Source organism: Chlamydotis macqueenii, chromosome W (assembly GCF_036417535.1).
Source record: "Chlamydotis macqueenii isolate bChlMac1 chromosome W, bChlMac1.mat, whole genome shotgun sequence".
Taxonomy (NCBI): Eukaryota; Metazoa; Chordata; class Aves; order Otidiformes; family Otididae; genus Chlamydotis; species Chlamydotis macqueenii.
In genome coordinates this window covers 30859557-30882379 of record NC_141592.1, presented here as the reverse complement: position 1 = coordinate 30882379, position 22823 = coordinate 30859557, and positions in this window count along the sequence as shown.

The following is a 22823-nucleotide window of genomic DNA, read 5'->3' as shown; positions in this document are numbered from 1 at the left end:
AACCCGAAAAATCACGAACGTCGGACGATTGCTCCCACACAGAAAGTGCCAGCCAGTCCAGCTCTTGCTGCTCATCACCGGCCATTGGCAGCGCATCTACAGCACCACAGACATCAGGGCTTTGGGCTTTCCCTGACGAACAGGGCTTCGACGTTTACCACCAGCTGCACCTGGGGGTACACTGAAAGAAACCCCGAAAAATCGGGAACGTCGGATGATTACTCCCACACCAAAAGTGCCAGCCAGTCAAGCTCTTGCTGCTCCTCACTGGCCATTGGCAGCGCATCTACAGCACCACAGACATCGGGGCTCCGGGCTTTCCCTGACGAACAGGGCTTCGACGTTTACCACCAGCTGCACCTGGTCGCCCACTCCAGAAAAACCCTAAAAATCATGAACGTTGGACGATTGCTCCCACACAAAAAGTGCCAGCCAGTCAAGCTCCTGCTGCTCCTCACCGGCCATTGGCAGCGCATCTACAGCACCACAGACATCGGGGCTCCGGGCTTTCCCTGACGAACAGGGCTTCGACGTTTACCACCATCTGCACCTGTGGGGCCCACTGAAAAAAACCCCGAAAAATCATGAACGTTGGACGATTGCTCCCACACAAAAAGTTCCAGCCAGTCAAGCTCTTGCTGCTCCTCCCCGGCCATTGGCAGCGCATCTACAGCACCACAGACATCGGGGCTCCGGGCTTTCCCTGACGAACAGGGCTTCGACGTTTACCACCAGCTGCACCTGGGGGGCCCACTGAAAGAAACCCCGAAAAATCATGAACGTCGGACGATTGCTCCCACACAAAAACTGCCAGCCAGTCAAGCTCCAGCTGCTCCTCACCGGCCATTGGCAGAGCATCTACAGCACCACAGACATCGGGGCTCCGGGCTTTCCCTGACGAACAGGGCTTGAACGTTTATCACCAGCTGCACCTGGGGGGCCCACTGAAAGAAACCCCCAAAAATCGGGAACGTCGGATGATTACTCCCACACCGGAAGTGCCAGCCAGTCAAGCTCTTGCTGCTCCTCACCGGCCATTGGCAGCGCATCTACAGCACCACAGACATCGGGGCTCCGGGCTTTCCCTGACGAACAGGGCTTCGACGTTTACCACCAGCTGCACCTGGGCGCCCACGCCAAAAAAACCCGAAAAATCACAAACGTCGGACGATTGCTCCCACACAAAAAGTGCCAGCCAGTCCAGCTCTTGCTGCTCATCACCGGCCATTGGCAGCGCATCTACAGCACCACAGATATCAGGGCTTTGGGCTTTCCCTGACGAACAGGGCTTCGACGTTTACCACCAGCTGCACCTGGGGGGCCCACTGAAAGAAACCCCGAAAAATCGGGAACGTCGGATGATTAGTCCCACACCAAAAGTGCCAGCCAGTCAAGCTCTTGGTGCTCCTCACCGGCCATTGGCAGCGCATCTACAGCACCACAGACATCGGGGCTCCGGGCTTTCCCTGACGAACAGGGCTTCGACGTTTACCACCAGCTGCACCTGGGCGCCCATTGGAAAAAAACCCAAGAAAAATCACGAACGTTGGACGATTGCTCCCACACCAAAAGTTCCAGCCAGTCAAGCTCTTGCTGCTCCTCACCGGCCATTGGCAGCGCATCTACAGCACCACAGACATCGGGGCTCCGGGCTTTCCCTGACGAACAGGGCTTCGACGTTTACCACCACCTGCACCTGGGCGCCCACTCCAGAAAAACCCTAAAAATCACGAACGTCGGACGATTGCTCCCACACAAAAAGTGCCAGCCAGTCAAGCTCCTGCTGCTCCTCACCGTCCATTGGCAGCCCATCTACAGCACCACAGACATCGGGGCTCCGGGCTTTCCCTGACGAACAGGGCTTGAACGTTTATCACCAGCTGCACCTGGGGGGCCAACTGAAAGAAACCCCGAAAAATCGGGAACGTCGGATGATTACTCCCACACCGGAAGTACCAGCCAGTCAAGCTCTTGCTGCTCCTCACCGGCCATTGGCAGCGCATCTACAGCACCACAGACATCGGGGCTCCGGGCTTTCCCTGACGAACAGGGCTTCGACGTTTACCACCAGCTGCACCTGGGGGCCCGACTGAAAAAAACCCCGAAAAAGCATGAACTTCGGACGATTGCTCCCACACCGAAAGTGCCAGCCAGTCAAGCTCTTGCTGCTCCTCCCCGGCCATTGGCAGCACATCTACAGCACTACAGACATCGGGGCTCCGGGCTTTCCCTAACGAACAGGGCTTCGACGTTTACCACCAGCTGCACCTGGGGGGCCAACTGAAAAAAGCCCCGAAAAATCATGAACGTCGGACGATTGCTCCCACACCGAAACTGCCAGCCAGACAAGCTCTTGCTGCTCCTCACCGGCCATTGGCAGCGCATCTACAGCACCACAGACATCGGGGCTCCACGCTTTCCCTGACGAACAGGGCTTCGACGTTTACCACCAGCTGCACCTGGGCGCCCACGCCAAAAAAACCCGAAAAATCACGAACGTCGGACGATTGCTCCCACACCGAAAGTGCCAGCCAGTCCAGCTCTTGCTGCTCATCACCGGCCATTGGTAGCGCATCTACAGCACCACAGACATCAGGGCTTTGGGCTTTCCCTGACGAACAGGGCTTCGACGTTTACCACCAGCTGCACCTGGGGGACCCACTGAAAGAAACCCCGAAAAATCGGGAACGTCGGATGATTACTCCCACACCAAAAGTGCCAGCCAGTCAAGCTCTTGCTGCTCCTCACCGGCCATTGGCAGCGCATCTTCAGCACCACAGACATCGGGGCTCCGGGCTTTCCCTGACGAACAGGGCTTCGAAGTTTACCACCAGCTGCACCTGGTCGCCCACTCCAGAAAAACCCTAAATATCACGAACGTCGGACGATTGCTCCCACACAAAAAGTGCCAGCCAGTCAAGCTCCTGCTGCTCCTCACCGGCCATTGGCAGCGCATCTACAGCACCACAGACATCGGGGCTCCGGGCTTTCCCTGACGAACAGGGCTTGAACGTTTATCACCAGCTGCACCTGGGGGGCCCACTGAAAAAAACCCCGAAAAATCATGAACGTCGGACGATTGCTCCCACACAAAAAGTTCCAGCCAGTCAAGCTCTTGCTGCTCCTCCCCGGCCATTGGCTGCGCATCTACAGTACCACAGACATCGGGGCTCCGGGCTTTCCCTGACGAACAGGGCTTCGACGTTTACCACCAGCTGCACCTGGGCGCCCACTGAAAAAAACCCCGAAAAATCACGAACGTCAGACGATTGCTCCCACACCGAAAGTGCCAGCCAGTCCAGCTCTTGCTGCTCATCACCGGCCATTGGCAGCGCATCTACAGCACCACAGACATCGGGGCTCAGGGCTTTCCCTGACGAACAGGGCTTCGACGTTTACCACCACCTGCACCTGGGCGCCCACTCCAGAAAAACCCTAAAAATCACGAACGTCGGACGATTGCTCCCACACAAAAAGTGCCACCCAGTCAAGCTCCTGCTGCTCCTCACCGGCCATTGGCAGCGCATCTACAGCACCACAGACATCGGGGCTCCGGGCTTTCCCTGACGAACAGGGCTTCGACGCTTACCACCAGCTGCACCTGGGGGCCCCACTGAAAAAAACCCGAAAAAGCATGAACGTCGGACGATTGCTCCCACACCAAAAGTGCCAGCCAGACAAGCTCTTGCTGCTAATCACCGGCCATTGGCAGCACATCTACAGCACCACAGACATCGGGGTTCCGGGCTTTCCCTGACGAACAGGGCTTCGACGCTTACCACCAGCTGCACCTGGGGGCCCCACTGAAAAAAACCCCGAAAAATCATGAACGTCGGACGATTGCTCCCACACCGAAACTGCCAGCCAGACAAGCTCTTGCTGCTCCTCCCCGGCCATTGGCAGCGCATCTACAGCACCACAGACATCGGGGCTCCACGCTTTCCCTGACGAATAGGGCTTCGACGTTTACCACCAGCTGCACCTGGGCGCCCACGCCAAAAAAACCCGAAAAATCACGAACGTCGGACGATTGCTCCCACACCGAAAGTGCCAGCCAGTCCAGCTCTTGCTGCTCATCACCGGCCATTGGCAGCGCATCTACAGCACCACAGACATCAGGGCTTTGGGCTTTCCCTGACGAACAGGGCTTCGACGTTTACCACCAGCTGCACCTGGGGGGCCCACTGAAAGAAACCCCGAAAAATCGGGAACGTCGGATGATTACTCCCACACCAAAAGTGCCAGCCAGTCAAGCTCTTGCTGCTCATCACCGGCCATTGGCAGCGCATCTACAGCACCACAGACATCGGGGCTCCGGGCTTTCCCTGACGAACAGGGCTTGAACGTTTATCACCAGCTGCACCTGGGGGGCCCACTGAAAGAAACCCCGAAAAATCGGGAACGTCGGATGATTACTCCCACACCGGAAGTACCAGCCAGTCAAGCTCTTGCTGCTCCTCACCGGCCATTGGCAGCGCATCTACAGCACCACAGACATCGGGGCTCCGGGCTTTCCCTGACGAACAGGGCTTCGAAGTTTACCACCAGCTTCACCTGGGCCCTCACTCCAGAAAAACCCGAAAAATCACGAACGTCAGACGATTGCTCCCACACAAAAAGTGCCAGCCAGTCAAGCTCTTGCTTCTCCTCCCCGGCCATTGGCAGCACATCTACAGCACTACAGACATCGGAGCTCCGGGCTTTCCCTAACGAACAGGGCTTCGACGTTTACCACCAGCTGCACCTGGGGGGCCAACTGAAAAAAGCCCTGAAAAATCATGAACGTCGGACGATTGCTCCCACACCGAAAGTGCCAGCCAGACAAGCTCTTGCTGCTCCTCACCGGCCATTGGCAGCGCATCTACAGCACCACAGACATCGGGGCTCCGGGCTTTCCCTGACGAACAGGGCTTCGACGTTTACCACCACCTGCACCTGGGCGCCCACTCCAGAAAAACCCTAAAAATCACGAACGTCGGACGATTGCTCCCACACAAAAAGTGCCAGCCAGTCAAGCTCCTGCTGCTCATCACCGGCCATTGGCAGCGCATCTACAGCACCACAGACATCGGGGCTCCGGGCTTTCCCTGACGAACAGGGCTTCGACGCTTACCACCAGCTGCACCTGGGGGGCCCACTGAAAGAAACCCCGAAAAATCGGGAACGTCGGATGATTGCTCCCACACCGAAAGTGCCAGCCAGTCAAGCTCTTGCTGCTCCTCACCGGCCATTGGCAGCGCATCTACAGCACCACAGACATCGGGGCTCCGGGCTTTCCCTGACGAACAGGGCTTCGACGCTTACCACCAGCTGCACCTGGGCGCCCATTGGAAAAAAACCCAAGAAAAGTCACGAACGTTGGACGATTGCTCCCACACCAAAAGTGCCAGCCAGTCAAGCTCTTGCTGCTCCTCCCCGGCCATTGGCAGCGCATCTACAGCACCACAGACATCGGGGCTCCGGGCTTTCCCTGACGAACAGGGCTTCGACGTTTACCACCAGCTGCACCTGGGGGCCCCACTGAAAAAAACCCCGAAAAAGCATGAACGTCGGACGATTGCTCCCACACCGAAAGTGCCAGCCAGACAAGCTCTTGCTGCTAATCACCGGCCATTGGCAGCACATCTACAGCACCACAGACATCGGGGTTCCGGGCTTTCCCTGACGAACAGGGCTTCGACGTTTACCACCACCTGTGCCTGGGAGTCCACTCCAAAAAAACCCGAAAAATCACAAACGTCGGACGATTGCTCCCACACCGAAAGTGCCAGCCAGTCAAGCTCTTGCTGCTCCTCACCGGCCATTGGCAGCGCATCTACAGCACCACAGACATCGGGGCTCCGAGCTTTCCCTGACGAACCGGGCTTCGACGTTTACCACCAGCTGCACCTGGGGGCCCCACTGAAAAAAACCCCGAAAAAGCATGAACGTCGGACGATTGCTCCCACACCGAAAGTGCCAGCCAGACAAGCTCTTGCTGCTCCTCACCGGCCATTGGCAGCACATCTACAGCACCACAGACATCGGGGCTCCGGGCTTTCCCTGACGAACAGGGCTTCGACGTTTACCACCACCTGCGCCTGGGAGTCCACTCCAAAAAAACCTGAAAAATCACAAACGTCGGACAATTGCTCCCACACCGAAAGTGCCAGCCAGTCAAGCTCTTGCTGCTCCTCCCCGGCCATTGGCAGCGCATCTACAGCACCACAGACATCGGGGCTCCGGGCTTTCCCTGACGAACAGGGCTTCGATGTTTACCACCAGCTGCACCTGGGGGGCCCACTGAAAAAAACCCCGAAAAATCATGAACGTCGGACGATTGCTCCCACACAAAAAGTTCCAGCCAGTCAAGCTCTTGCTGCTCCTCCCCGGCCATTGGCAGCGCATCTACAGCACCACAGACATCGGGGCTCCGGGCTTTCCCTGACGAACAGGGCTTCGACGTTTACCACAAGCTGCACCTGGGGGCCCCACTGAAAAAAACCCCGAAAAATCATGAACGTCGGACGATTGCTCCCACACCGAAACTGCCAGCCAGACAAGCTCTTGCTGCTCCTCACCGGCCATTGGCAGCGCATCTACAGCACCACAGACATCGGGGCTCCGGGCTTTCCCTGACGAACAGTGCTTCGACGTTTACCACCAGCTGCACCTGGGGGGCCCACTGAAAAAAACCCCGAAAAAGCATGAACGTCGGACGATTGCTCCCACACAAAAAGTTCCAGCCAGTCAAGCTCTTGCTGCTCCTCCCCGGCCATTGGCAGCGCATCTACAGCACCACAGACATCGGGGCTCCGGGCTTTCCCTGACGAACAGGGCTTCGACGTTTACCACAAGCTGCACCTGGGGGGCCCACTGAAAAAAACCCGAAAAATCACGAACGTCGGACGATTGCTCCCACACCGAAAGTGCCAGCCAGTCCAGCTCTTGCTGCTCATCACCGGCCATTGGCAGCGCATCTACAGCACCACAGACATCAGGGCTTTGGGCTTTCCCTGACGAACAGGGCTTTGACGTTTACCACCAGCTGCACCTGGGGGGCCCACTGAAAGAAACCCCGAAAAATCGGGAACGTCGGATGATTACTCCCACACCAAAAGTGCCAGCCAGTCAAGCTCTTGCTACTCCTCACTGGCCATTGGCAGCGCATCTACAGCACCACAGACATCGGGGCTCCGGGCTTTCCCTGACGAACAGGGCTTCGACGTTTACCACCAGCTGCACCTGGTCGCCCACTCCAGAAAAACCCTAAAAATCACGAACGTCGGACGATTGCTCCCACACAAAAAGTGCCAGCCAGTCAAGCTCCTGCTGCTCCTCACCGGCCATTGACAGCGCATCTACAGCACCACAGACATCGGGGCTCCGGGCTTTCCCTGACGAACAGGGCTTCGACGTTTACCACCACCTGTGCCTGGGAGTCCACTCCAAAAAAAACCGAAAAATCACAAACGTCGGACGATTGCTCCCACACCGAAAGTGCCAGCCAGTCAAGCTCTTGCTGCTCCTCACCGGCCATTGGCAGCCCATCTACAGCACCACAGACATCGGGGCTCCGGGCTTTCCCTGACGAACAGGGCTTCGACGTTTACCACCACCTGCACCTGGGCGCCCACTCCAGAAAAACCCTAAAAATCACGAACGTCGGACGATTGCTCCCACACAAAAAGTGCCAGCCAGTCAAGCTCCTGCTGCTCCTCACCGTCCATTGGCAGCCCATCTACAGCACCACAGACATCAGGGCTCCGGGCTTTCCCTGACGAACAGGGCTTGAACGTTTATCACCAGCTGCACCTGGGGGGCCCACTGAAAGAAACCCCGAAAAATCGGGAACGTCGGATGATTACTCCCACACCGGAAGTACCAGCCAGTCAAGCTCTTGCTGCTCCTCACCGGCCATTGGCAGCGCATCTACAGCACCACAGACATCGGGGCTCCGGGCTTTCCCTAACGAACAGGGCTTCGACGTTTACCACCAGCTGCACCTGGGGGGCCAACTGAAAAAAGCCCCGAAAAATCATGAACGTCGGACGATTGCTCCCACACCGAAACTGCCAGCCAGACAAGCTCTTGCTGCTCCTCACCGGCCATTGGCAGCGCATCTACAGCACCACAGACATCGGGGCTCCACGCTTTCCCTGACGAACAGGGCTTCGACGTTTACCACCAGCTGCACCTGGGCGCCCACGCCAAAAAACCCCGAAAAATCACGAACGTCGGACGATTGCTCCCACACCGAAAGTGCCAGCCAGTCCAGCTCTTGCTGCTCATCACCGGCCATTGGCAGCGCATCTACAGCACCACAGACATCAGGGCTTTGGGCTTTCCCTGACGAACAGGGCTTCGACGTTTACCACCAGCTGCACCTGGGGGACCCACTGAAAGAAACCCCGAAAAATCGGGAACGTCGGATGATTACTCCCACACCAAAAGTGCCAGCCAGTCAAGCTCTTGCTGCTCCTCACCGGCCATTGGCAGCGCATCTTCAGCACCACAGACATCGGGGCTCCGGGCTTTCCCTGACGAACAGGGCTTCGAAGTTTACCACCAGCTGCACCTGGTCGCCCACTCCAGAAAAACCCTAAATATCACGAACGTCGGACGATTGCTCCCACACAAAAAGTGCCAGCCAGTCAAGCTCCTGCTGCTCCTCACCGGCCATTGGCAGCGCATCTACAGCACCACAGACATCGGGGCTCCGGGCTTTCCCTGACGAACAGGGCTTGAACGTTTATCACCAGCTGCACCTGGGGGGCCCACTGAAAAAAACCCCGAAAAATCATGAACGTCGGACGATTGCTCCCACACAAAAAGTTCCAGCCAGTCAAGCTCTTGCTGCTCCTCCCCGGCCATTGGCAGCGCATCTACAGTACCACAGACATCGGGGCTCCGGGCTTTCCCTGACGAACAGGGCTTCGACGTTTACCACCACCTGCACCTGGGCGCCCACTGAAAAAAACCCCGAAAAATCACGAACGTCAGACGATTGCTCCCACACCGAAAGTGCCAGCCAGTCCAGCTCTTGCTGCTCATCACCGGCCATTGGCAGCGCATCTACAGCACCACAGACATCGGGGCTCCGGGCTTTCCCTGACGAACAGGGCTTCGACGTTTACCACCACCTGCACCTGGGCGCCCACTCCAGAAAAACCCTAAAAATCACGAACGTCGGACGATTGCTCCCACACAAAAAGTGCCACCCAGTCAAGCTCCTGCTGCTCCTCACCGGCCATTGGCAGCGCATCTACAGCACCACAGACATCGGGGCTCCGGGCTTTCCCTGACGAACAGGGCTTCGACGCTTACCACCAGCTGCACCTGGGGGCCCCACTGAAAAAAACCCCGAAAAAGCATGAACGTCGGACGATTGCTCCCACACCAAAAGTGCCAGCCAGACAAGCTCTTGCTGCTAATCACCGGCCATTGGCAGCACATCTACAGCACCACAGACATCGGGGTTCCGGGCTTTCCCTGACGAACAGGGCTTCGACGTTTACCACCACCTGCGCCTGGGAGTCCACTCCAAAAAAACCCGAAAAATCACAAACGTCGGACGATTGCTCCCACACCGAAAGTGCCAGCCAGTCAAGCTCTTGGTGCTCCTCACCGGCCATTGGCAGCGCATCTACAGCACCACAGACATCGGGGCTCCGAGCTTTCCCTGACGAACAGGGCTTCGACGTTTACCACCAGCTGCACCTGGGCGCCCACTGAAAAAAACCCCGAAAAATCACGAACGTTGGACGATTGCTCCCACACCGAAAGTGCCAGCCAGTCAAGCTCTTGCTGCTCATCACCGGCCATTGGCAGCATATCTACAGCACCACAGACATCGGGGCTCCGGGCTTTCCCTGATGAACAGGGCTTCGACGTTTACCACCAGCTGCACCTGGGGGGCCCACTGAAAAAAACCCCGAAAAATCATGAACGTCGGACGATTGCTCCCACACCGAAACTGCCAGCCAGACAAGCTCTTGCTGCTCCTCACCGGCCATTGGCAGCGCATCTACAGCACCACAGACATCGGGGCTCCGGGCTTTCCCTGACGAACAGGGCTTCGACGTTTACCACCAGCTGCACCTGGGGGGCCCACTGAAAAAAACCCCGAAAAATCATGAACGTCGGACGATTGCTCCCACACCGAAACTGCCAGCCAGACAAGCTCTTGCTGCTCCTCACCGGCCATTGGCAGCGCATCTACAGCACCACAGACATCGGGGTTCCGGGCTTTCCCTGACGAACAGGGCTTCGACGCTTACCACCAGCTGCACCTGGGCGCCCATTGGAAAAAAACCCAAGAAAAATCACGAACGTTGGACGATTGCTCCCACACAAAAACTGCCAGCCAGTCAAGCTCTTGCTGCTCATCACCGGCCATTGGCAGCGCATCTACAGCACCACAGACATCGGGGCTCCGGGCTTTCCCTGACGAACAGGGCTTCGACGTTTACCACCAGCTGCACCTGGGGGCCCCACTGAAAAAAACCCCGAAAAATCATGAACGTCGGACGATTGCTCCCACACCGAAACTGCCAGCCAGACAAGCTCTTGCTGCTCCTCCCCGGCCATTGGCAGCGCATCTACAGCACCACAGACATCGGGGCTCCACGCTTTCCCTGACGAATAGGGCTTCGACGTTTACCACCAGCTGCACCTGGGCGCCCACGCCAAAAAAACCCGAAAAATCACGAACGTCGGACGATTGCTCCCACACCGAAAGTGCCAGCCAGTCCAGCTCTTGCTGCTCATCACCGGCCATTGGCAGCGCATCTACAGCACCACAGACATCAGGGCTTTGGGCTTTCCCTGACGAACAGGGCTTCGACGTTTACCACCAGCTGCACCTGGGGGGCCCACTGAAAGAAACCCCGAAAAATCGGGAACGTCGGATGATTACTCCCACACCAAAAGTGCCAGCCAGTCAAGCTCTTGCTGCTCCTCACCGGCCATTGGCAGCGCATCTACAGCACCACAGACATCGGGGCTCCGGGCTTTCCCTGACGAACAGGGCTTCGAAGTTTACCACCAGCTTCACCTGGGCCCCCACTCCAGAAAAACCCGAAAAATCACGAACGTCAGACGATTGCTCCCACACAAAAAGTGCCAGCCAGTCAAGCTCTTGCTTCTCCTCCCCGGCCATTGGCAGCACATCTACAGCACTACAGACATCGGAGCTCCGGGCTTTCCCTAACGAACAGGGCTTCGACGTTTACCACCAGCTGCACCTGGGGGGCCAACTGAAAAAAGCCCTGAAAAATCATGAACGTCGGACGATTGCTCCCACACCGAAAGTGCCAGCCAGACAAGCTCTTGCTGCTCCTCACCGGCCATTGGCAGCGCATCTACAGCACCACAGACATCGGGGCTCCGGGCTTTCCCTGACGAACAGGGCTTCGACGTTTACCACCACCTGCACCTGGGCGCCCACTCCAAAAAAACCCGAAAAATCACGAACGTCGGACGATTGCTCCCACACAAAAAGTGCCAGCCAGTCAAGCTCCTGCTGCTCATCACCGGCCATTGGCAGCGCATCTACAGCACCACAGACATCGGGGCTCCGGGCTTTCCCTGACGAACAGGGCTTCGACGCTTACCACCAGCTGCACCTGGGGGGCCCACTGAAAGAAACCCCGAAAAATCGGGAACGTCGGATGATTGCTCCCACACCGAAAGTGCCAGCCAGTCAAGCTCTTGCTGCTCCTCACCGGCCATTGGCAGCGCATCTACAGCACCACAGACATCGGGGCTCCGGGCTTTCCCTGACGAACAGGGCTTCGACGCTTACCACCAGCTGCACCTGGGCGCCCATTGGAAAAAAACCCAAGAAAAATCACGAACGTTGGACGATTGCTCCCACACCAAAAGTGCCAGCCAGTCAAGCTCTTGCTGCTAATCACCGGCCATTGGCAGCACATCTACAGCACCACAGACATCGGGGTTCCGGGCTTTCCCTGACGAACAGGGCTTCGACGTTTACCACCACCTGTGCCTGGGAGTCCACTCCAAAAAAACCCTAAAAATCACAAACGTCGGACGATTGCTCCCACACCGAAAGTGCCAGCCAGTCAAGCTCTTGCTGCTCCTCACCGGCCATTGGCAGCGCATCTACAGCACCACAGACATCGGGGCTCCGAGCTTTCCCTGACGAACCGGGCTTCGACGTTTACCACCAGCTGCACCTGGGGGCCCCACTGAAAAAAACCCCGAAAAAGCATGAACGTCGGACGATTGCTCCCACACCGAAAGTGCCAGCCAGACAAGCTCTTGCTGCTCCTCACCGGCCATTGGCAGCACATCTACAGCACCACAGACATCGGGTCTCCGGGCTTTCCCTGACGAACAGGGCTTCGACGTTTACCACCACCTGCGCCTGGGAGTCCACTCCAAAAAAACCTGAAAAATCACAAACGTCGGACGATTGCTCCCACACCGAAAGTGCCAGCCAGTCAAGCTCTTGCTGCTCCTCACCGGCCATTGGCAGCGCATCTACAGCACCACAGACATCGGGGCTCCGGGCTTTCCCTGACGAACCGGGCTTTGACGTTTACCACCAGCTGCACCTGGGGGCCCCACTGAAAAAAACCCCGAAAAAGCATGAACGTCGGACGATTGCTCCCACACCGAAAGTGCCAGCCAGTCAAGCTCTTGCTGCTCCTCACCGGCCATTGGCAGCGCATCTACAGCACCACAGACATCGGGGCTCCGGGCTTTCCCTGACGAACAGGGCTTCGATGTTTACCACCAGCTGCACCTGGGGGGCCCACTGAAAAAAACCCCGAAAAAGCATGAACGTCGGACGATTGCTCCCACACAAAAAGTTCCAGCCAGTCAAGCTCTTGCTGCTCCTCCCCGGCCATTGGCAGCGCATCTACAGCACGACAGACATCGGGGCTCCGGGCTTTCCCTCACGAACAGGGCTTCGACGTTTACCACCAGCTGCACCTGGGGGGCCCACTGAAAAAAACCCGAAAAATCACGAACGTCGGACGATTGCTCCCACCCCGAAAGTGCCAGCCAGTCCAGCTCTTGCTGCTCATCACCGGCCATTGGCAGCGCATCTACAGCACCACAGACATCAGGGCTTTGGGCTTTCCCTGACGAACAGGGCTTTGACGTTTACCACCAGCTGCACCTGGGGGGCCCACTGAAAGAAACCCCGAAAAATCGGGAACGTCGGATGATTACTCCCACACCAAAAGTGCCAGCCAGTCAAGCTCTTGCTACTCCTCACTGGCCATTGGCAGCGCATCTACAGCACCACAGACATCGGGGCTCCGGGCTTTCCCTGACGAACAGGGCTTCGACGTTTACCACCACCTGTGCCTGGGAGTCCACTCCAAAAAAAACCGAAAAATCACAAACGTCGGACGATTGCTCCCACACCGAAAGTGCCAGCCAGTCAAGCTCTTGCTGCTCCTCACCGGCCATTGGCAGCGCATCTACAGCACCACAGACATCGGGGCTCCGGGCTTTCCCTGACGAACAGGGCTTCGACGTTTACCACCACCTGCACCTGGGCGCCCACTCCAGAAAAACCCTAAAAATCACGAACGTCGGACGATTGCTCCCACACAAAAAGTGCCAGCCAGTCAAGCTCCTGCTGCTCCTCACCGTCCATTGGCAGCCCATCTACAGCACCACAGACATCGGGGCTCCGGGCTTTCCCTGACGAACAGGGCTTGAACGTTTATCACCAGCTGCACCTGGGGGGCCCACTGAAAGAAACCCCGAAAAATCGGGAACGTCGGATGATTACTCCCACACCGGAAGTACCAGCCAGTCAAGCTCTTGCTGCTCCTCACCGGCCATTGGCAGCGCATCTACAGCACCACAGACATCGGGGCTCCGGGCTTTCCCTGACGAACAGGGCTTCGACGTTTACCACCAGCTGCACCTGGGGGCCCGACTGAAAAAAACCCCGAAAAAGCATGAACTTCGGACGATTGCTCCCACACCGAAAGTGCCAGCCAGTCAAGCTCTTGCTGCTCCTCCCCGGCCATTGGCAGCACATCTACAGCACTACAGACATCGGGGCTCCGGGCTTTCCCTAACGAACAGGGCTTCGACGTTTACCACCAGCTGCACCTGGGGGGCCAACTGAAAAAAGCCCCAAAAAATCATGAACGTCGGACGATTGCTCCCACACCGAAACTGCCAGCCAGACAAGCTCTTGCTGCTCCTCACCGGCCATTGGCAGCGCATCTACAGCACCACAGACATCGGGGCTCCACGCTTTCCCTGACGAACAGGGCTTCGACGTTTACCACCAGCTGCACCTGGGCGCCCACGCCAAAAAAACCCGAAAAATCACGAACGTCGGACGATTGCTCCCACACCGAAAGTGCCAGCCAGTCCAGCTCTTGCTGCTCATCACCGGCCATTGGCAGCGCATCTACAGCACCACAGACATCAGGGCTTTGGGCTTTCCCTGACGAACAGGGCTTCGACGTTTACCACCAGCTGCACCTGGGGGACCCACTGAAAGAAACCCCGAAAAATCGGGAACGTCGGATGATTACTCCCACACCAAAAGTGCCAGCCAGTCAAGCTCTTGCTGCTCCTCACCGGCCATTGGCAGCGCATCTTCAGCACCACAGACATCGGGGCTCCGGGCTTTCCCTGACGAACAGGGCTTCGAAGTTGACCACCAGCTGCACCTGGTCGCCCACTCCAGAAAAACCCTAAATATCACGAACGTCGGACGATTGCTCCCACACCGAAAGTGCCAGCCAGTCAAGCTCCTGCTGCTCCTCACCGGCCATTGGCAGCGCATCTACAGCACCACAGACATCGGGGCTCCGGGCTTTCCCTGACGAACAGGGCTTGAACGTTTATCACCAGCTGCACCTGGGGGGCCCACTGAAAAAAACCCCGAAAAATCATGAACGTCGGACGATTGCTCCCACACAAAAAGTTCCAGCCAGTCAAGCTCTTGCTGCTCCTCCCCGGCCATTGGCAGCGCATCTACAGTACCACAGACATCGGGGCTCCGGGCTTTCCCTGACGAACAGGGCTTCGACGTTTACCACCAGCTGCACCTGGGCGCCCACTGAAAAAAACCCCGAAAAATCACGAACGTCAGACGATTGCTCCCACACCGAAAGTGCCAGCCAGTCCAGCTCTTGCTGCTCATCACCGGCCATTGGCAGCGCATCTACAGCACCACAGACATCGGGGCTCCGGGCTTTCCCTGACGAACAGGGCTTCGACGTTTACCACCACCTGCACCTGGGCGCCCACTCCAGAAAAACCCTAAAAATCACGAACGTCGGACGATTGCTCCCACACAAAAAGTGCCACCCAGTCAAGCTCCTGCTGCTCCTCACCGGCCATTGGCAGCGCATCTACAGCACCACAGACATCGGGGCTCCGGGCTTTCCCTGACGAACAGGGCTTCGACGCTTACCACCAGCTGCACCTGGGGGCCCCACTGAAAAAAACCCCGAAAAAGCATGAACGTCGGACGATTGCTCCCACACCAAAAGTGCCAGCCAGACAAGCTCTTGCTGCTAATCACCGGCCATTGGCAGCACATCTACAGCACCACAGACATCGGGGTTCCGGGCTTTCCCTGACGAACAGGGCTTCGACGTTTACCACCACCTGCGCCTGGGAGTCCACTCCAAAAAAACCCGAAAAATCACAAACGTCGGACGATTGCTCCCACACCGAAAGTGCCAGCCAGTCAAGCTCTTGCTGCTCCTCACCGGCCATTGGCAGCGCATCTACAGCACCACAGACATCGGGGCTCCGAGCTTTCCCTGACGACAGGGCTTCGACGTTTACCACCAGCTGCACCTGGGCGCCCACTGAAAAAAACCCCGAAAAATCACGAACGTTGGACGATTGCTCCCACACCGAAAGTGCCAGCCAGTCAAGCTCTTGCTGCTCATCACCGGCCATTGGCAGCATATCTACAGCACCACAGACATCGGGGCTCCGGGCTTTCCCTGACGAACAGGGCTTCGACGTTTACCACCAGCTGCACCTGGGGGGCCCACTGAAAAAAACCCCGAAAAATCATGAACGTCGGACGATTGCTCCCACACCGAAACTGCCAGCCAGACAAGCTCTTGCTGCTCCTCACCGGCCATTGGCAGCGCATCTACAGCACCACAGACATCGGGGCTCCGGGCTTTCCCTGACGAACAGGGCTTCGACGTTTACCACCAGCTGCACCTGGGGGGCCCACTGAAAAAAACCCCGAAAAATCATGAACGTCGGACGATTGCTCCCACACCGAAACTGCCAGCCAGACAAGCTCTTGCTGCTCCTCACCGGCCATTGGCAGCGCATCTACAGCACCACAGACATCGGGGTTCCGGGCTTTCCCTGACGAACAGGGCTTCGACGCTTACCACCATCTGCACCTGGGCGCCCATTGGAAAAAAACCCAAGAAAAATCACGAACGTTGGACGATTGCTCCCACACAAAAACTGCCAGCCAGTCAAGCTCTTGCTGCTCATCACCGGCCATTGGCAGCGCATCTACAGCACCACAGACATCGGGGCTCCGGGCTTTCCCTGACGAACAGGGCTTCGACGTTTACCACCAGCTGCACCTGGGGGCCCCACTGAAAAAAACCCCGAAAAATCATGAACGTCGGACGATTGCTCCCACACCGAAACTGCCAGCCAGACAAGCTCTTGCTGCTCCTCCCCGGCCATTGGCAGCGCATCTACAGCACCACAGACAACGGGGCTCCACGCTTTCCCTGACGAATAGGGCTTCGACGTTTACCACCAGCTGCACCTGGGCGCCCACGCCAAAAAAACCCGAAAAATCACGAACGTCGGACGATTGCTCCCACACCGAAAGTGCCAGCCAGTCCAGCTCTTGCTGCTCATCACCGGCCATTGGCAGCACATCTACAGCACCACAGACATCAGGGCTTTGGGCTTTCCCTGACGAACAGGGCTTCGACGTTTACCACCAGCTGCACCTGGGGGGCCCACTGAAAGAAACCCCGAAAAATCGGGAACGTCGGATGATTACTCCCACACCGGAAGTACCAGCCAGTCAAGCTCTTGCTGCTCCTCACCGGCCATTGGCAGCGCATCTACAGCACCACAGACATCGGGGCTCCGGGCTTTCCCTGACGAACAGGGCTTCGAAGTTTACCACCAGCTTCACCTGGGCCCCCACTCCAGAAAAACCCGAAAAATCACGAACGTCAGACGATTGCTCCCACACAAAAAGTGCCAGCCAGTCAAGCTCTTGCTTCTCCTCCCCGGCCATTGGCAGCACATCTACAGCACTACAGACATCGGAGCTCCGGGCTTTCCCTAACGAACAGGGCTTCGACGTTTACCACCAGCTGCACCTGGGGGGCCAACTGAAAAAAGCCCTGAAAAATCATGAACGTCGGACGATTGCTCCCACACCGAAAGTGCCAGCCAGACAAGCTCTTGCTGCTCCTCACCGGCCATTGGCAGCGCATCTACAGCACCACAGACATCGGGGCTCCGGGCTTTCCCTGACGAACAGGGCTTCGACGTTTACCACCACCTGCACCTGGGCGCCCACTCCAGAAAAACCCTAAAAATCACGAACGTCGGACGATTGCTCCCACACAAAAAGTGCCAGCCAGTCAAGCTCCTGCTGCTCATCACCGGCCATTGGCAGCGCATCTACAGCACCACAGACATCGGGGCTCCGGGCTTTCCCTGACGAACAGGGCTTCGACGCTTACCACCAGCTGCACCTGGGGGGCCCACTGAAAGAAACCCCGAAAAATCGGGAACGTCGGATGATTGCTCCCACACCGAAAGTGCCAGCCAGTCAAGCTCTTGCTGCTCCTCACCGGCCATTGGCAGCGCATCTACAGCACCACAGACATCGGGGCTCCGGGCTTTCCCTGACGAACAGGGCTTCGACGCTTACCACCAGCTGCACCTGGGCGCCCATTGGAAAAAAACCCAAGAAAAATCACGAACGTTGGACGATTGCTCCCACACCAAAAGTGCCAGCCAGTCAAGCTCTTGCTGCTCCTCCCCGGCCATTGGCAGCGCATCTACAGCACCACAGACATCGGGGCTCCGGGCTTTCCCTGACGAACAGGGCTTCGACGTTTACCACCAGCTGCACCTGGGGGCCCCACTGAAAAAAACCCCGAAAAAGCATGAACGTCGGACGATTGCTCCCACACCGAAAGTGCCAGCCAGACAAGCTCTTGCTGCTAATCACCGGCCATTGGCAGCACATCTACAGCACCACAGACATCGGGGTTCCGGGCTTTCCCTGACGAACAGGGCTTCGACGTTTACCACCACCTGTGCCTGGGAGTCCACTCCAAAAAAACCCTAAAAATCACAAACGTCGGACGATTGCTCCCACACCGAAAGTGCCAGCCAGTCAAGCTCTTGCTGCTCCTCACCGGCCATTGGCAGCGCATCTACAGCACCACAGACATCGGGGCTCCGAGCTTTCCCTGACGAACCGGGCTTCGACGTTTACCACCAGCTGCACCTGGGGGCCCCACTGAAAAAAACCCCGAAAAAGCATGAACGTCGGACGATTGCTCCCACACCGAAAGTGCCAGCCAGACAAGCTCTTGCTGCTCCTCACCGGCCATTGGCAGCACATCTACAGCACCACAGACATCGGGGCTCCGGGCTTTCCCTGACGAACAGGGCTTCGACGTTTACCACCACCTGCGCCTGGGAGTCCACTCCAAAAAAACCTGAAAAATCACAAACGTCGGACAATTGCTCCCACACCGAAAGTGCCAGCCAGTCAAGCTCTTGCTGCTCCTCCCCGGCCATTGGCAGCGCATCTACAGCACCACAGACATCGGGGCTCCGGGCTTTCCCTGACGAACAGGGCTTCGATGTTTACCACCAGCTGCACCTGGGGGGCCCACTGAAAAAAACCCCGAAAAATCATGAACGTCGGACGATTGCTCCCACACAAAAAGTTCCAGCCAGTCAAGCTCTTGCTGCTCCTCCCCGGCCATTGGCAGCGCATCTACAGCACCACAGACATCGGGGCTCCGGGCTTTCCCTGACGAACAGGGCTTCGACGTTTACCACAAGCTGCACCTGGGGGGCCCACTGAAAAAAACCCCGAAAAATCATGAACGTCGGACGATTGCTCCCACACCGAAACTGCCAGCCAGACAAGCTCTTGCTGCTCCTCACCGGCCATTGGCAGCGCATCTACAGCACCACAGACATCGGGGCTCCACGCTTTCCCTGACGAACAGGGCTTCGACGTTTACCACCAGCTGCACCTGAGCGCCCACGCCAAAAAAACCCGAAAAATCACGAACGTCGGACGATTGCTCCCACACCGAAAGTGCCAGCCAGTCCAGCTCTTGCTGCTCATCACCGGCCATTGGCAGCGCATCTACAGCACCACAGACATCAGGGCTTTGGGCTTTCCCTGACGAACAGGGCTTCGACGTTTACCACCAGCTGCACCTGGGGGGCCCACTGAAAGAAACCCCGAAAAATCGGGAACGTCGGATGATTACTCCCACACCAAAAGTGCCAGCCAGTCAAGCTCTTGCTGCTCCTCACCGGCCATTGGCAGCGCATCTACAGCACCACAGACATCGGGGCTCCGGGCTTTCCCTGACGAACAGGGCTTCGACGCTTACCACCAGCTGCACCTGGGCGCCCATTGGAAAAAAACCCAAGAAAAATCACGAACGTTGGACGATTGCTCCCACACCAAAAGTGCCAGCCAGTCAAGCTCTTGCTGCTCCTCCCCGGCCATTGGCAGCGCATCTACAGCACCACAGACATCGGGGCTCCGGGCTTTCCCTGACGAACAGGGCTTCGACGTTTACCACCAGCTGCACCTGGGGGCCCCACTGAAAAAAACCCCGAAAAAGCATGAACGTCGGACGATTGCTCCCACACCGAAAGTGCCAGCCAGACAAGCTCTTGCTGCTAATCACCGGCCATTGGCAGCACATCTACAGCACCACAGACATCGGGGTTCCGGGCTTTCCCTGACGAACAGGGCTTCGACGTTTACCACCACCTGTGCCTGGGAGTCCACTCCAAAAAAACCCGAAAAATCACAAACGTCGGACGATTGCTCCCACACCGAAAGTGCCAGCCAGTCAAGCTCTTGCTGCTCCTCACCGGCCATTGGCAGCGCATCTACAGCACCACAGACATCGGGGCTCCGGGCTTTCCCTGACGAACCGGGCTTTGACGTTTACCACCAGCTGCACCTGGGGGCCCCACTGAAAAAAACCCCGAAAAAGCATGAACGTCGGACGATTGCTCCCACACCGAAAGTGCCAGCCAGTCAAGCTCTTGCTGCTCCTCACCGGCCATTGGCAGCGCATCTACAGCACCACAGACATCGGGGCTCCGGGCTTTCCCTGACGAACAGGGCTTCGATGTTTACCACCAGCTGCACCTGGGGGGCCCACTGAAAAAAACCCCGAAAAAGCATGAACGTCGGACGATTGCTCCCACACAAAAAGTTCCAGCCAGTCAAGCTCTTGCTGCTCCTCCCCGGCCATTGGCAGCGCATCTACAGCACCACAGACATCGGGGCTCCGGGCTTTCCCTCACGAACAGGGCTTCGACGTTTACCACCAGCTGCACCTGGGGGGCCCACTGAAAAAAACCCGAAAAATCACGAACGTCGGACGATTGCTCCCACACCGAAAGTGCCAGCCAGTCCAGCTCTTGCTGCTCATCACCGGCCATTGGCAGCGCATCTACAGCACCACAGACATCAGGGCTTTGGGCTTTCCCTGACGAACAGGGCTTTGACGTTTACCACCAGCTGCACCTGGGGGGCCCACTGAAAGAAACCCCGAAAAATCGGGAACGTCGGATGATTACTCCCACACCAAAAGTGCCAGCCAGTCAAGCTCTTGCTACTCCTCACTGGCCATTGGCAGCGCATCTACAGCACCACAGACATCGGGGCTCTGGGCTTTCCCTGACGAACAGGGCTTCGACGTTTACCACCAGCTGCACCTGGTCGCCCACTCCAGAAAAACCCTAAAAATCACGAACGTCGGACGATTGCTCCCACACAAAAAGTGCCAGCCAGTCAAGCTCCTGCTGCTCCTCACCGGCCATTGGCAGCGCATCTACAGCACCACAGACATCGGGGCTCCGGGCTTTCCCTGACGAACAGGGCTTCGACGTTTACCACCACCTGTGCCTGGGAGTCCACTCCAAAAAAAACCGAAAAATCACAAACGTCGGACGATTGCTCCCACACCGAAAGTGCCAGCCAGTCAAGCTCTTGCTGCTCCTCACCGGCCATTGGCAGCGCATCTACAGCACCACAGACATCGGGGCTCCGGGCTTTCCCTGACGAACAGGGCTTCGACGTTTACCACCATCTGCACCTGTGGGGCCCACTGAAAAAAACCCCGAAAAATCATGAACGTTGGACGATTGCTCCCACACAAAAAGTTCCAGCCAGTCAAGCTCTTGCTGCTCCTCCCCGGCCATTGGCAGCGCATCTACAGCACCACAGACATCGGGGCTCCGGGCTTTCCCTGACGAACAGGGCTTCGACGTTTACCACCAGCTGCACCTGGGGGGCCCACTGAAAGAAACCCCGAAAAATCATGAACGTCGGACGATTGCTCCCACACAAAAACTGCCAGCCAGTCAAGCTGCTGCTGCTCCTCACCGGCCATTGGCAGCGCATCTACAGCACCACAGACATCGGGGCTCCGGGCTTTCCCTGACGAACAGGGCTTCGACGCTTACCACCAGCTGCACCTGGGCGCCCATTGGAAAAAAACCCAAGAAAAATCACGAACGTTGGACGATTGCTCCCACACCAAAAGTGCCAGCCAGTCAAGCTCTTGCTGCTCATCACCGGCCATTGGCAGCGCATCTACAGCACCACAGACATCGGGGCTCCGGGCTTTCCCTGACGAACAGGGCTTCGACGTTTACCACCAGCTGCACCTGGGGGCCCCACTGAAAAAAACCCCGAAAAAGCATGAACGTCGGACGATTGCTCCCACACCGAAGCTGCCAGCCAGACAAGCTCTTGCTGCTCCTCACCGGCCATTGGCAGCGCATCTACAGCACCACAGACATCGGGGCTCCACACTTTCCCTGACGAACAGGGCTTCGACGTTTACCACCAGCTGCACCTGGGCGCCCACGCCAAAAAAACCCGAAAAATCACGAACGTCGGACGATTGCTCCCACACCGAAAGTGCCAGCCAGTCCAGCTCTTGCTGCTCATCACCGGCCATTGGCAGCGCATCTACAGCACCACAGACATCAGGGCTTTGGGCTTTCCCTGACGAACAGGGCTTCGACGTTTACCACCAGCTGCACCTGGGCGCCCATTGGAAAAAAACCCAAGAAAAATCACGAACGTTGGACGATTGCTCCCACACCAAAAGTGCCAGCCAGTCAAGCTCTTGCTGCTCATCACCGGCCATTGGCAGCGCATCTACAGCACCACAGACATCGGGGCTCCGGGCTTTCCCTGACGAACAGGGCTTCGACGTTTACCACCACCTGCACCTGGGCGCCCACTCCAGAAAAACCCTAGAAATCACGAACGTCGGACGATTGCTCCCACACAAAAAGTGCCAGCCAGTCAAGCTCCTGCTGCTCCTCACCGGCCATTGGCAGCCCATCTACAGCACCACAGACATCGGGGCTCCGGGCTTTCCCTGACGAACAGGGCTTGAACGTTTATCACCAGCTGCACCTGGGGGGCCCACTGAAAGAAACCCCGAAAAATCGGGAACGTCGGATGATTACTCCCACACCGGAAGTACCAGCCAGTCAAGCTCTTGCTGCTCCTCACCGGCCATTGGCAGCGCATCTACAGCACCACAGACATCGGGGCTCCGGGCTTTCCCTGA